General features: G+C 42.2%; 1 protein-coding gene across 2 annotated transcripts in view; it reads right to left on the reverse strand.

Annotated features, from left to right (window-relative positions):
- Nucleotides 1-15,828, reverse strand: part of LOC124267671 — a 77,689-nt gene that overhangs the window by 60,411 nt on the left and 1,450 nt on the right. The gene's annotated exons all lie outside the window — the stretch shown is intronic.

Consider the following 15,828-nt stretch of genomic DNA (forward strand, 5'->3'; position numbering starts at 1 on the left):
TGGCCCAGACTTCTTGTGGCAATGGAACGGTCCGGTCACGTCTGCGTGTATCACACTACGAAACACTCAGACATATCTGTATCACACTACGAAACACTCAGACCTGTCTGTATAACACTACGAAACACTCAGACCTCTCTCTATCACACTACGAAACACTCAGACCTCTCTGCATCACACTACGAAACACTCAGACCTCTCTGTATCACACTACGAAACACTAAGACATGTCTGTATAACACTACGAAACACTCAGACATGTCTGTATAACACTACGAAACACTCAGACCTCTCTGTATCACACTACGAAACACTCAGACCTCTCTCTATCACACTACACTACGAAACACTCAGACCTCTCTGCATCACACTACGAAACACTTAGACCTCTCTGTATAACACTACGAAACACTCAGACATGTCTGTATAACACTACGAAACACTCAGACCTCTCTGTATCACACTACGAAACACTCAGACCTCTCTGTATCACACTACACCACGAAACACTCAGACCTCTCTGTATCACACTACGAAACACTCAGACCTCTCTGTATCACACTACGAAACACTCAGACCTCTCTGTATCACACTACGAAACACTAAGACCTCTCTGTATCACACTACGAAACACTCAGACGTGTCTGTATAACACTACGAAACACTCAGACCTCTCTGTATCACACTACGAAACACTCAGACCGCTCTGTATCACACTACGAAACACTCAGACCTCTCTGCATCACACTACGAAACACTCAGACATGTCTGTATCACACTACGAAACACTCAGACCTCTCTGTATCACACTACGAAACACTCAGACATGTCTGTATCACACTACGAAACACTCAGACCTCTCTGTATCACACTACGAAACACTCAGACCTCTCTGTATCACACTACGAAACACTCAGACCTGTCTGTATCACACTACAAAACACTCAGACCTGGCCGATTATATCACAATATGATACATGTAGAGGTACCGGTGTTTGAGGTACATTTGAGGTCAATTTGACAGTATGATATGCCTTGAGGTGTCACGTTTATATTCAGCTGAACCAAATACCAGATGATCCACTCGCTTATTGTACAAGACATGACTCCCGGAAAGGTGAGGAGGCAGAAATCACAGACGACCCGATGTTTACTAATGTCGACCTTCTTCCAATTTCGTGAACGTTTTCACCTTATTATGAAAACCAGATGGAACAAACATGTGCTCCTAATGTACCCGTAGTGGAAGTGTTCACGGGAAGACGGTGTGTGAGTATTCTGTGTGTATTGATCGCTATCGGCAATCCAGGCCGCTGACTAACCTAAGTAGTCTAACCCATGAATCATCAGCTATGTCCATCAGTCAGACTTATTCACACTTTTAAAGGTTATATTTTCCACAAAGAAACCAATTCTTGATTGCAACAGACGTGTAACGCCTTCAGAAACACGACACGTTCGTGTCCATATATGGGCGTCTGCTAGAGACAACAGAGTATCTATATCCACCATCATTGACAACAGGTACCATCATATAGTCTCAGAGCACTTACAGAATGGTAAATGTTTAAAGCTGTTCAGTTTAACTGTCAACCACATTACGTGCATTCAGATATTAACATCTGATATTACATTGTTCTAGTAACTGTTTAAACGGACTACCAGATGTATGTGATACATATTTCGTAAGCGCCAAATATGAGCTGGTGTCAACCAGTTGACGTATATAGATGTTACCCTGTTGGTCAACATGGCCACAGTACAATGTACATGGGCGTTTCTATGTAGATCAACGTTACCTTGTACATAAAGGTTACCTTGTAGGTCAACATGACCATGTACATCAGCGTTTCTATGTAGATCAACGTTACCTTGTACATAAATAATTCCTTGTAGGTCAACATGACCATGTACATCAGCGTTTCTATGTAGATCAACGTTACCTTAAACATCAATGTTACGTTGTAGGTCAACATCGCCATGTACATCAGCGTTTCTATGTAGATCAACGTTACCTTATACATCAATGTTACCTTCTAGGTCAACATCGCCATGTACATCAGCGTTTCTATGTAGATCAACGTTACCTTGTACATCAATGTAGATCAACGTACCATGTACATCAGCGTTTCTATGTAGATCAACTTTACCTTGTACATCAATGTTACCTTGTAGGTCAACATCGCCATGTACATCAGCGTTTCTATGTAGATCAACGTTACCTTGTAAATAAATGTTACCTTCTAGGTCAACATCGCCATGTACATCAGCGTTTCTATGTAGATCAACGTTACCTTGTACATCAATGTTACCTTCTAGGTCAACATCGCCATGTACATCAGCGTTTCTATGTAGATCAACGTTACCTTGTACATCAATGTTACCTTCTAGGTCAACATTACCATGTACAGCAGCGTTTCTGCGTTTTCATATGTAGATCAGTGTAGCGCCGTAGTACGGTGCACGTTACCATGATCAAAATCAAGTTATATATTATATGCACGTTACGGTGATACCATGAAATAGTTATATATGTGTAGAAGATTGTGATGCAGTGTGTGAAATGGTCTGTGTCTATGCATATCGTTCAGAAGCAAAGACAACACAACCATCATATCTCAGAAGGACATCTACCTAATTAGTTAAACAGCGCTGTCGAGTGCTCGTCGGATCTCTCACTGGCGCTTTTCCGTGTTACTGTTCCATACACCGTCTCCATAGTGCGCAGTGTGGTGAGTGTGTACCAAGACCCTTCTACTGTCAGTCCCGACCAGGCAATAGTCATGTTATCGATATAAATATGTATAGCAATTTTCCACGTGAGCACTACCCCTTGTATTGATCCCTACATAGCTGTACTAACATCGTTCTATCCACGGAAATATCTCTCCTCGATTGACTGTAGCCATTCCTCATACATGTGTGTCAACATCGTCCTCTTCCTGGTAATACTTCATACATGTGTGTCCAACTCGTCCTCTTCCTGGTAGGACTTCATACAAGTGGACAATACTTCATACATGTGTGTCCAACCCGTCCTCGTTCTGGTAATACTTCATACATGTGTGTCCAACTCGTCCTCTTCTGGTAATATTTCATACATGTGTGTCGAACCCGTCCTCTTTCTGGTAATACTTCATACATGTGTGTTCACCTCGTCCTCTTTCTGGTAATACTTCATACATGTGTGTCCAACTCGTCCTCTTCTTGGTAATACTTCATACAAGTGGATAATACTTCATACATGTGTGTCCAACTCGTCCTCTTCCTGGTAATACTTCGTACTAGTGGGCAATACTTCATACATGTGTCTCCACCTCGTCCTCTTCCTGGTAATACTTCATACTAGTGGGCAATACTTCATACATGTGTGTCCAACTCGTCCTCTTTCTGGTACTACTTCATACATGTGTGTCCACCTCGTCCTCTTTCTGGTAATACTTCATACAAGTGGACAATACTTCATACATGTGTGTCCAACTCGTCCTCTGGTAATACTTCATACATGTGTGTCCAACCCGTCCTCGTTCTGGTAATACTTCATACATGTGTGTCAAAACCGTCCTTTTCCTGGTAATACTTCATACATGTTTGTCCACCTCGTCCTCTTTCTGGTAATACTTCATACATGTGTGTCCAACTCGTCCTCTTCCTGGTAATACTTCATACATGTGTGTACAACTCGTCCTCTTCCTGGTAATACTTCATACATGTGTGTCTCAACTCGTCCTCTTAATACTTCATACATGTGTGTCCACCTCGTCCCTCTTCCTGGTAATACTTCATACATGTGTGTCCAACTCGTCCTCTTTCTGGTAATACTTCATACATGTGTGTCCAACTCGTCCTCTTCCTGGTAATACTTCATACATGTGTGTCCAACTCGTCCTCTTCCTGGTAATACTTCATACAAGTGGACAATACTTCATACATGTGTGTCCAACTCGTCCTCTTCCTGGTAATACTTCATACATGTGTGTAGTGGGCTGGTAATACTTCATACATGTGTGTCCAACCTCGTCCTCTTCCTGGTAATACTTCATACATGTGTGTCCAACTCTGTCCATACATCCTGGTCCAACTCGTCTCCTCTTCCTGGTAATACTTCATGTGTGTCCAACCCGTCCTCGTTCTGGTAATACTTCATACATGTGTGTCCAACTCGTCCTCTTCCTGGTAATACTTCATACATGTTTGTCCAACTCGTCCTCTTTCTGGTAATACTTCATACATGTGTGTCCAACTCGTCCTCTTCCAGGTAATACTTCATACATGTGTGTCCAACTCGTCCTCTTCCTGGTAATACTTCATACATGTGTGTCCAACTCGTCCTCTTCCTGGTAATACTTCATACTAGTGGGCAATACTTCATACATGTGTGTCCAACTCGTCCTCTTTCTGGTAATACTTCATACATGTGTGTCCAACTCGTCCTCTTCCTGGTAATACTTCATACATGTGTGTCCAACTCGTCCTCTTCCTGGTAATACTTCATACAAGTGGACAATACTTCATACATGTGTGTCCAACTCGTCCTCTTCCTGGTAATACTTCATACTAGTGGGCAATACTTCATACATGTGTGTCCAACTCGTCCTCTTCCTGGTAATACTTCATACAAGTGGTAATACTTCATACATGTGTGTCCAACTCGTCCTCTTCTGGTAATACTTCATACAAGTGGACAATACTTCATACATGTGTGTCCAACTCGTCCTCTTCCTGGTAATACTTCATACATGTGTGTCCAACTCGTCCTCTTCCTGGTAATACTTCATACATGTGTGTCCAACTCGTCCTCTTTCTGGTAATACTTCATACATGTGTGTCCAACTCGTCCTCTTCCTGGTAATACTTCATACATGTGTGTCAACCTCTTCATACATACTTTCATACATGTCCACTCGTCCTCTTCCTGGTAATACTTCATACAAGTGGACAATACTTCATACATGTGTGTCCAACTCGTCCTTTTCCTGGTAATACTTCATACTACTGGGCAATACTTCATACATGTGTGTCCAACTCGTCCTCTTCCTGGTAATACTTCATACATGTGTGTCCAACTCGTCCTCTTCCTGGTAATACTTCATACATGTGTGTCCAACTCGTCTTCTTCCTGGTAATACTTCATACTAGTGGGCAATACTTCATACATGTGTCTCCAACTCGTCCTCTTTCTGGTAATACTTCATACATGTGTGTCCAACTCGTCCTCTTCTCTGGTAATACTTCATACATGTGTGTCCAACTCGTCCTCTTCCTGGTAATACTTCATACATGTGTGTCCAACTCGTCCTCTTCCTGGTAATACTTCATACATGTGTGTCCAACTCGTCCTCTTCCTGGTAATACTTCATACAAGTGGACAATACTTCATACATGTGTGTCCAACTCGTCCTCTTCCTGGTAATACTTCATACATGTGTGTCCAACTCGTCCTCTTCCTGGTAATACTTCATACATGTGTGTCCAACTCGTCCTCTTCCTGGTAATACTTCATACAAGTGGACAATACTTCATACATGTGTGTCCAACTCGTCCTCTTCCTGGTAATACTTCATACATGTGTGTACAACTCGTCCTCTTCCTGGTAATACTTCATACATGTGTGTCCAACTCGTCCTCTTCCTGGTAATACTTCATACAAGTGGACAATACTTCATACATGTGTGTCCAACCCGTCCTGTTTCTGGTAATACTTCATACATGTGTGACCAACTCGTCCTCTTCCTGGTAATACTTCATACATGTGTGTCCAACTCGTCCTCTCTCTTTCAACAATGCAATGTATGTATGTATGGAACAAATGTGTCCACAAATCAAGCGAACTGAATATGAGATATGACACTACTTAACTTTGAATACTGATGTATTTCCGCTCCCAGCAATCCCTGTGGAATTGAGTCTTCTAGTAAATGTCATGCTATTCCATCTTAATGTTCACCTCAATTTACATAACAGCAGGCACACATTAAGGCATTTTCTCAGATCTGTCACAAATTGAGATGATATCAATCGCGCTGCTTTTGTTACACGTTAAGATTAATCATTAAATAGTAATTTCCCGTTTTCTATTATGTCCTTTCTCGTCGGCGAATACACGCTTCTGTTCGCCCGTACAAGCTTGTAATAGAAGGCTGATGTAATCGACTACAGCAGGTAGAGACTCGGCACAGCACGGTTATCCTTTGCTCAGCAATTGCAATCCAACTTATTGATTTTCTTAAAAGACTTGTTGCTTGTTTTATACCATAGGCCTTGTTTTCAAACTTTATTTCTCAAACGCTGACAACAAGGTAATTACGTCACAACATCCGGGCTACTTCCATCAGTGATATGAGAAAAACGTGTTGGTGTGTCACGCTCTACCACAAATTATGATTGATTAAACTTGTTATACTGAAAACCCCGCCATAAGACACAGCTGCATTGCACAACTGACAAGTTCGGGTCTTCACCAGCACTTAAACTGAGATGAATCCCAATTAGAGCCTTTGACAAATCGTAACGAACAGTTCTAAGAACTCGCCTCATGAGTCGGGGACATAACTGAAAACCGCTGTGTTGATTAGATTTGTCCAAAGATGAAGAGAGGGTGTGAAAATATTTAGTAGAGATCGGAATGCAGGTGTCGGCACATTGGACACACGTTTACTTTGTGTCACGTTATTATTTCTTGCTACTATTTGTCATGTACATGTTCTCTGTGTGCCACGTTATTGTACATCTAGCTACTATTTGTCACGTTCTGTGTGTGTCAACTTATTTTACATCTAGCTACTATTTGTCACGTTCTGTGTGTGTCTGATTATTGTACATCTAGCTACTATTTGTCACGTTCTGTGTGTGTCCGCTTATTTTACATCTAGCTACTATTTGTCACGTTCTGTGTGTGCCAGCATATTTTACATCTAGCTACTATTTGTCACGTTCTGTGTGTGTCAACTTATTTTACATCTAGCTACTATTTGTCACGTTCTCTGTGTGTTACCTTATTGTACTACTAGTTACTATTTATCACGTTCTCTCTGTGTGTTACCTAATTGTATATCTAGCTACTATTTATCACGTTCTCTGTGTGCCCGCTTATTGTACATCTAGCTACTATTTATCACGTTCTCTGTGTGTCACCTTATTGTACATCTAGCTACTATCTGTCACGTTCTCTTTGTGCCCGCTTATTGTACATCAAGCTACTATTTATCACGTTCTCTGTGTGCCCGCTTATTGTACATCTAGCTACTCTTTATCACGTTCTCTGTGTGCCCGCTTATTGTACATCTAGCTACTCTTTATCACGTTCTCTTTGTGCCCGCTTATTGTACATCTAGTTACTATTTATCACGTTCTCTGTGTGTCACCTTATTGTATATCTAGCTACTATTTATCACGTTCTCTGTGTGTCACCTTATTGTATATCTAGCTACTATTTATCACTTTCTCTGTGTGTCACCTTATTGTATATCTAGCTACTATTTATCACTTTCTCTGTGTGTCACCTTATTGTATATCTAGATACTATTTATCACGTTCTCTGTGTGCCCGCTTATTGTACATCTAGCTACTATTTATCACGTTCTCTGTGTGTGTCACCTTATTGTATATCTAGCTACTATTTATCACGTTCTCTGTGTGTCTGATTATTGTACATCTAGCTACTATTTGTCACGTTCTCTGTGCGCCAGCTTAATGTACATCTAGCTACTATTTGTCACGTTCTCTGTGTCTGATTATTGTACATCTAGCTACTATTTGTCACGTTCTGTGTGTGTCAGCTTATTTTACATCTAGCTACTATTTGTCACGTTCTCTGTGCGCCAGCTTAATGTACATCTAGCTACTATTTGTCACGTTCTGTGTGTGTCTGATTATTGTACATCTAGCTACTAATTATAAAATCTATTATCGATGCTGTATCCGCACATCTTGTTGTGTAGAGCTTAGCACCTTCCATTCTGCTTCTCCGGCCACTGCCACAAACATCGACATTCAATACTACATGTTGATCAATACACTGATCGATTACTTTCAATAAATTAAGGTGCCTTTGAGAAAAAGTTCAATCCATTTCGTCCTAAGTCCAGCAGTCAATCATCTTTCAGGGTAAACATTGATCATTAATGCTCGCACGAGCTAGCTCAGCTGGGAATCAATACTAAAATCAATCCCTTAATCCAAAACATTTCGCAATCGATTTTGGGTGTTCGATTTTGCTAAACGTTATTCAGTCAGAAATGGCAGTAGTGCTCTTCAGTGTAATGCTCATTTGATTGAAAAAACTATCAGCGATGATAAAACGGCCTTTCAGCCATTGTGAGACAGATGAGAGCTGGCTACAACTGCACAGATGCAACAGTATGAATAATGCTTCACGTCTACAGCAGCCGAGTAGTCGCCGACGTCGTTGCGAACTCATTTAAAGAGCCGTTGTTGTGAAATGAGGTTCAAGACGTTGGCCTACGGTTTCGTTCCGCTATGAGTTAGCAACATTAGTTTCACCAGGTATATCATACAATAACTAATGTGCCGATCAGTGCTATGAAATAGTCTGTGGAAGAAGTAAATCATACAGTAACACAAGAAGTTCGCAGCATCATTAACGGTAAAGAAGGTGCGGCCTGGCGTTAAGGGAAAGTTCAAGAACCTTCCCCGCCAGACGTCAGAGGCAACACAATGAAGTATTTGTCCCCAGGATGAAAGGGTTCGTCACTGCTGGGAGCCTGCTACAAATGAGCCCGCATTCTACACTACCACCACCAATAAGGATGGGCCTGATCCTTAAAATGCCCGAATCTTACTGAAGTTGCTTGAAACATCAATAATACACTCCTCATCGCGTTACACCTGACTGTCTCCTCATCACGTCACACCTGACTGTCTCCTCATCGCGTCACACCTGACTGTCTCCTCATCGCGTCAAACCTGACTGTCCCCTCATCACGTCACACTGACTGTCTCCTCATCACGTCACCCTGACTGTCTCCTCATCACGTCACACTTGACTGTCTCCTCATCGCGTCACACCTGACTGTCTCCTCATCACGTCACATCTGACTGTGAGGTATCCACACACTACTTTCATATCTCTACATTTGACATTTGACAAAGTCAAGTAACTTATTTGTAAGCTCACCCCGGAAACGAATCAAAATACATTCCTTTGTCTCAAGTTATATGACAGAAAGAATCTCTTGATGACACTTCCTGAAAGTAAACCAGAAAAGGAGTCAAAGATAAAAAGCACATCTATATATGCTGAATTGATGGCCCTTGTCACAGGGCGTTACAATGAATCAGGGTCTGTAAATGATTCTAAGTTGTTTCTGGCTTTTATGAACTGATGAATATACAGCAGCCATTCTATCAAGAAGACTCATTACAAGACACAGCCTACACTGTATCATTCCTTTGCCAATTTCCCACAAGCAGAAGCTTCATAAACCACGGCTGCCACCATGGCCCAGAACAACCGTGATATATTGCCACTTGTTCCTTCAATATCGCCTGATACACAGTGGGCAAAGTTAATGGTAATCCATCAGTTAGGAGCACATCTCATCAGAGAACATCAGAGACCTATATCCGTCTGTTTGTAATGGTGAAAAATATCTTTACAGCTCTGGATCCAGATAAACGTGCAGAAACCCTCTTGCCATGGTCACCAAACACATGTCCATATATCCCCATACACAGCAACCCACGTCTTCATCATAACAACAAAAGTTACACTATTGCCTGCTTTGAACTTCAGTAACACACTTCACCTGTACATCATTAATACACCTGATTTGTACATCAATAACACACCTGAACTGTACACCAATGACACACTTCACCTGTACATCATCAATACACTTGACTCGTACATCAATAACACACTTGACTTTTACACCAAAAACACACCTGACCTGTACTGTCAAGGCTAGCGACAACAAGACAGACTGTCACCTGCAGTCCACTACACCATCACGCCAGCTATCAGTAGAAGAGGGAGCGTGCGTGCGCGTGTGTGTGTGCGCGCGCGTTTGTGGTAAGATGGGTTGGTTTCACATGCTTTGTCTGTTCATATAAACACAGGACTCGTAAGTGGTAAGAAGAAACTGGAATAATGTTGTTTACGGTCAACTGCACTTAACCTTGCTAACACTGTGTTGTGGAACACGTGGACATATTGTGTGCTTGTGTGTTCCCAAAATATAACATTGTTTAAAATAGGTTTGATAAGTACATGTGATCGACAGACCAGGTATTGAGTGGAACTGACCTTGTCTGCCAGTACCAGCCTGAACAGATCCCGGGAATGTACAGATATGTCAGTCGTGGTCACCCACACAATCCACTTTGTTGGATACCGCTATGACGTCATAAGGCGCATGTTTTCCCGGGCATCACGTGCATTGGTTATGTCGACTTCACTCTTGAATAATCATACTTGAGTAATCATACTTGGACGAAGATAACTTTCACGAACGAGTCGTATTGATTCAGAACTCACAGGCACTCCAGTCGCGTACACAAACGTGCGTTATGTTTGTCCACAGTGAAACCTTGGTCAAACCTAATCATTAAAACGTTGAATAAAGAGTGCTTGATATCTTATTCAAGCCCTCGTTATCAAGGCGCGATCGTTATCCTACAAGACGGCAACACGCCGAGAATAACCAAGATATTCCAAGCTAAATATTTCATTTTGTTACAAAAATATTGTAATAGCATGCCATTTAAATGGTGAGCATTGATCTCCAATAAGCCACAAATTACGATGTCAGGCCAGGAAAGATTACTGTACGAGATGTACGTGTCACATATGTATCACGGATGTACCATGTGTGTTCCATGTATGCATAATGTGTATATCCTGTATATTTGATGTATTATTACCTCACCAAACCAAAATGTCTTTGATGGTATACCTTTCAATACCCAAGTACCGGAAGTGAGACTCGCAACACACATGTACCAGAAGTTAGACTATCAACACACATGTACCGGAAGTGAGCCTATGAACACACAAGTACCGGAAGTGAGCCTATCAACACCCATGTACCGGAAGTGAACCCATCAACACACATGCACCCAGCCACCCACATTCCGGCACAGCGATCACTTAATATAACATCACTGCCACAGGCTAATTTGCATATCACGTGACCGGACTTTTCTTAATAAGAAGAGACTGGAGTCACGAAAGCTTTTCGGCGCTCTCTTCATAATGTTTTACATTGTTACATATATATTCTTCAACAACTGCGACAGTAAGGTCTATGACAGTACATATTTAGATATCAAACTGGCTGCATCGTTTGCTCTCCATCAGCTTCGATGACAGCACGTGGAGCCGTACAACCTATGTAAACAAAGGATCGCTACGCAAATCAAAATAGTGTTACATGTTTTTCGATATTTTCTCAGTGAAACTAAACCATTCTATTAAAGATGTTTAGTTAGATGTGTAGACTCGTCAAAAATAAAAGAGTAAAAGAAATCTGTACATTATATTGAATGGACATTGCAAGATGTGACGAATCGTCACATTTTTGTGGCCTGTGGCAGAGGTACTATGCTGGCTTGCCGCATGGAACTCTGGGTAGGAGAGTGACATGCACCGGAAGTTAACCTATCGACACACATGTACCGGAAATGAGCCTATCAACACCCAAGTACCAGTAGTGAACCTATGTATCGGGAGTGTAAACCAGTTAACCCCCCAATGACACTCCATTATCGGGAAGACAAATAGTTGTGTTACATGCCGCGCTACGTGATACATTACATGAGTGGGAGTCACTCACGGCAACGGGTTATGCACATTGTGCACCACACAAGTCAACTCGTCCATGTGCTGGACCCTCGCAGCAACTGTGAGTAACTGTGGATGGTCCATGGAAGGGCGTGGCGACCCGGCAATCAGGTGGGAGGTATGACTCACCTGTAGGTGACTCAGATAGCCGTGACGTCTGTGCAGACATGAGCGAGATCAACAGTCGGCACGAGGTACGTGTTTAAACATGGCGAAAAGGAAACCATTGTTGTAACAGGAAATCCATCTCTAAAAACATGACTTGGCAGCACTTTGTAGATAGCTGTACAGCGCGGGTTCCACACAGGGTGGCAACATGGCGGCATTCATAACAACGTTGCTTGAGTTTCTTCCTTCTGTCTGTACTATAACACCATCCCTTCCTTCTGTCTATATAACACCATCTCTTCCTTCTGTATATATACCACCATCACTTCCTTCTGTCTATATAACACCATCACTTCCTTCTGTCTATATAACACACAGACCCCTTCCTTCTGTCTGTATAACAACACCCCTTCCTTCTGTCTGTATAACACCACCCCTTCCTTCTGTCTGTATAACACACACACACACACACACACACACCTTCCTTCTGTCTATATAACACACACACACCTTCAATTTGTCTATATAACACCACCCCTTCCTTATGTCTACATAACACACACACCCCTTTCTTATGTCTGTATAACACCAACATCCCGTTCCTTCTGTCTATATACCACCATCCCTTCCTTCTGTCTATATAAGACTACCATCCGCTTCTTTCTGTCTATATAAAACCATCCCTTCCTTCTGTCTATATACCACCATCACTTCCTTCTGTCTATATAACACTACCATCCGCTTCTTTCTGTCTATATAACACCATCCCTTCCTTCTGTCTATATACCACCATCACTTCCTTCTGTCTATAACACACACACACACCCCTTCCTTCTGTCTGTATAACAACACCCCTTCCTTCTGTCTGTATAACACCACCCCTTCCTTCTGTCTATACAACACACACATCCCTTCCTTATGTCTACATAACACACACACCCCTTTCTTATGTCTGCATAACACCAACATCCCGTTCCTTCTGTCTGTATAACACTACCATCCGCTTATTCTGCGCATTTAACACGCCACCCCTTCTTTCTGTCTATATAACACCGCCCCTTTCTCCTGTGTTCTGTGTCTGTAGAAACCATAGCATCTCCTTCTTCTTTCATCTATAAAACACTCCAGCACCCTTCATCCTAGCCCCCACATCACCCCCTCCTTGTGCCTGTGTAGAGACCCTAGAGGCAGGTGGGAGATGGGAGGTACTGCCCCTAATGACCATCAGTAAGACAAGTAGCTCCATCTCCACTCAGCCTGACCGGATCTTGTTGTCAGCGAACACCACACGGTGTGAAGGCCTCGGTCTGCCACAATCAAATAGGAATTAATTGGGACTTGCAGTGGTCCAGGATCGAGACAAGCGCCACTAATCTCATACAATGTCGCATCAACATTTTCTACTCAAACGGAATCTCTTGTCGGCGCAATAATTAAAATGTGCTCAACTGGAGACCTGGCTTCTCCGAGATGGAATTTTCAGGTTTCTGGTTTTACATCACTGGCTCATTTACTGGAACAAACTCATACTGTTCTAATAGTTCTAGGCACATATAAGAACATACGCATATTGGATGTATACATGCATGTATACTGTTCTCAGAGCATGTGTTAGAACAGACCTGTTTTGTCTCCATACGCTACATGTAACTAGTACACATGAGGCAGTCATGCATATGATTGTCAGCAGAGCTCTCGGATAGCAGCAACTGTACATGGGGAGTGACATCCACTACAAATACCTTTAACCATAGAGGCCTTGACGATCTCAACCTATATCCACAGTGGCCTTGACGATCTCTACCTATATCCACAGAGGCCTTGACGATCTCAACCTATATCCACAGAGGTCTTGACTACCTGTACCTATATCCACAGAGGTCTTGACTACCTGTACCTATATCCACAGAGGCCTTGACGATCTCAACCTATATCCACAGAGGTCTTGACTACCTGTACCTATATCCACAGAGGTCTTGACTACCTGTACCTATATCCACAGAGGCCTTGACGATCTCAACCTATATCCACAGAGGTCTTGACTACCTGTACCTATATCCACAGAGGCCTTGATTATCTGTACCTATATCCACAGAGGTCTTGACTATCTGTACCTATATCCACAGAGGTCTTGACTACAGATAGTCAAGGATATAGGTTGATATAGTCAAGGCCTCTGTGGATATAGGTTGGGATAGTCAAGGCCTCTGTGGATATAGGTACAGATAGTCAAGGCCTCTGTGGATATAGGTACAGATAGTAAAGACCTCTGTGGATATAGGTACAAGTAGTCAAGACCTCTGTGGATATAGGTACAGATAGTCAAGACCTCTGTGGATATAGGTACAGATAGTCAAGGCCTCTGTGGATATAGGTACAGATAGTCAAGGCCTCTGTGGATATAGGTACAGATAGTCAAGACCTCTGTGGATATAGGTACAGATAGTCAAGACCTCTGTGGATATAGGTACAGATAATCAAGACCTCTGTGGATATAGGTACAGATAATCAAGACCTCTGTGGATATAGGTACAGATAGTCAAGACCTCTGTGGATATAGGAACAGATAGTCAAGACCTCTGTGGATATAGGTACAGATAGTCAAGACCTCTGTGGATATAGGTACAGATAGTCAAGACCTCTGTGGATATAGGTACATATAGTCAAGGCATCTGTGGATATAGGTGGAGATAGTCAAAGCATCTGTGGATATAGGTGGAGATAGTCAAGACCTCTGTGGATATAGGTACAGATAGGCAAGACCTCTGTGAATATAGGTACAGATAGTAAAGGCATCTGTGGATATAGGTGGAGATAGTCAAGGCATCTGTGGATATAGGTGGAGATAGTCAAGACCTCTGTGGATATAGGTACAGATAATCAAGACCTCTGTGGATATAGGTACAGATAGTCACGACCTCTGTGGATATAGGTACAGATAGTCAATACCTCTGTGGATATAGGTACAGATAGTCAAGACCTCTGTGGATATAAGTACAGGTAGTCAAGGCCTCTGTGGATATAGGTACAAATAGTCAAGACCTCTGTGGATATATGTACAGATAGTCAAGACCTCTGTGGATATAGGTACATTTGTTTATAGAGGTCTATATGTCTATAGAGGCGTCGAATGCCGATACATATGTCTATAGAGATCTGAACTACCTGGACATATATCTATAGAGGTCTGAACTACCTGGACATATGTCTATAGAGGTCTGAACTACCTGGACATATGTCTATAGAGGTCTCCCGCACAGGTGAGATAATGGGATACCGTCAATCTGACCGTCAAGTGTAACAACGTACGGAGATAGTCCTCCAGTCCACAAATTAGACATTTAACCAAATGTTCCTACATGTGTTATTGACACATCGTTTCATAACGCAAGTCTACCTGACGTGTCTTCCGTCAGAGCTATATACTGAGGGAATAAAATAAGGGATCACATGAAAGCACAAGTGTTCCTATATTTTTGTTCCAGGTTTCTTCACAAGCTTTGTATCGGATAGCTTGTGAAGAAACCTGGGAAAAATAAAGGAACACTTGTGCTTTCATGTGATCCCTAATAGTTTTCCCTCAGTGTATTTAGATGTGTACATCACAGTGTGATCTTATTCCGTGAACCGCCACGGTGTTCCCATGTGTACAAACACACCGCGGTCATCTACAGACACATAGTATAGGTACATGTAAAGAAACATGTATGTAAGAACACGTTCATCGTACAGCAAATGGCGGTGTTCATATATCAACGGGCGTGAGTCACTGCATGCATCACACGCTCAGATAACGTTCGATAACGCCAAACACTCAGACAGTTCTTACTCACCATGAAAACACGATTACACCAGAAAAACGGGCAAGAAGCTATTTCATACTTCTTACTCCTTCATTAACACACATGTATTTATCA

Source organism: Haliotis rubra, unplaced genomic scaffold (genome assembly GCF_003918875.1).
Source record: "Haliotis rubra isolate DU_JTF1 unplaced genomic scaffold, ASM391887v1 Scf133, whole genome shotgun sequence".
Lineage (NCBI taxonomy): Eukaryota > Metazoa > Mollusca > Gastropoda > Lepetellida > Haliotidae > Haliotis > Haliotis rubra.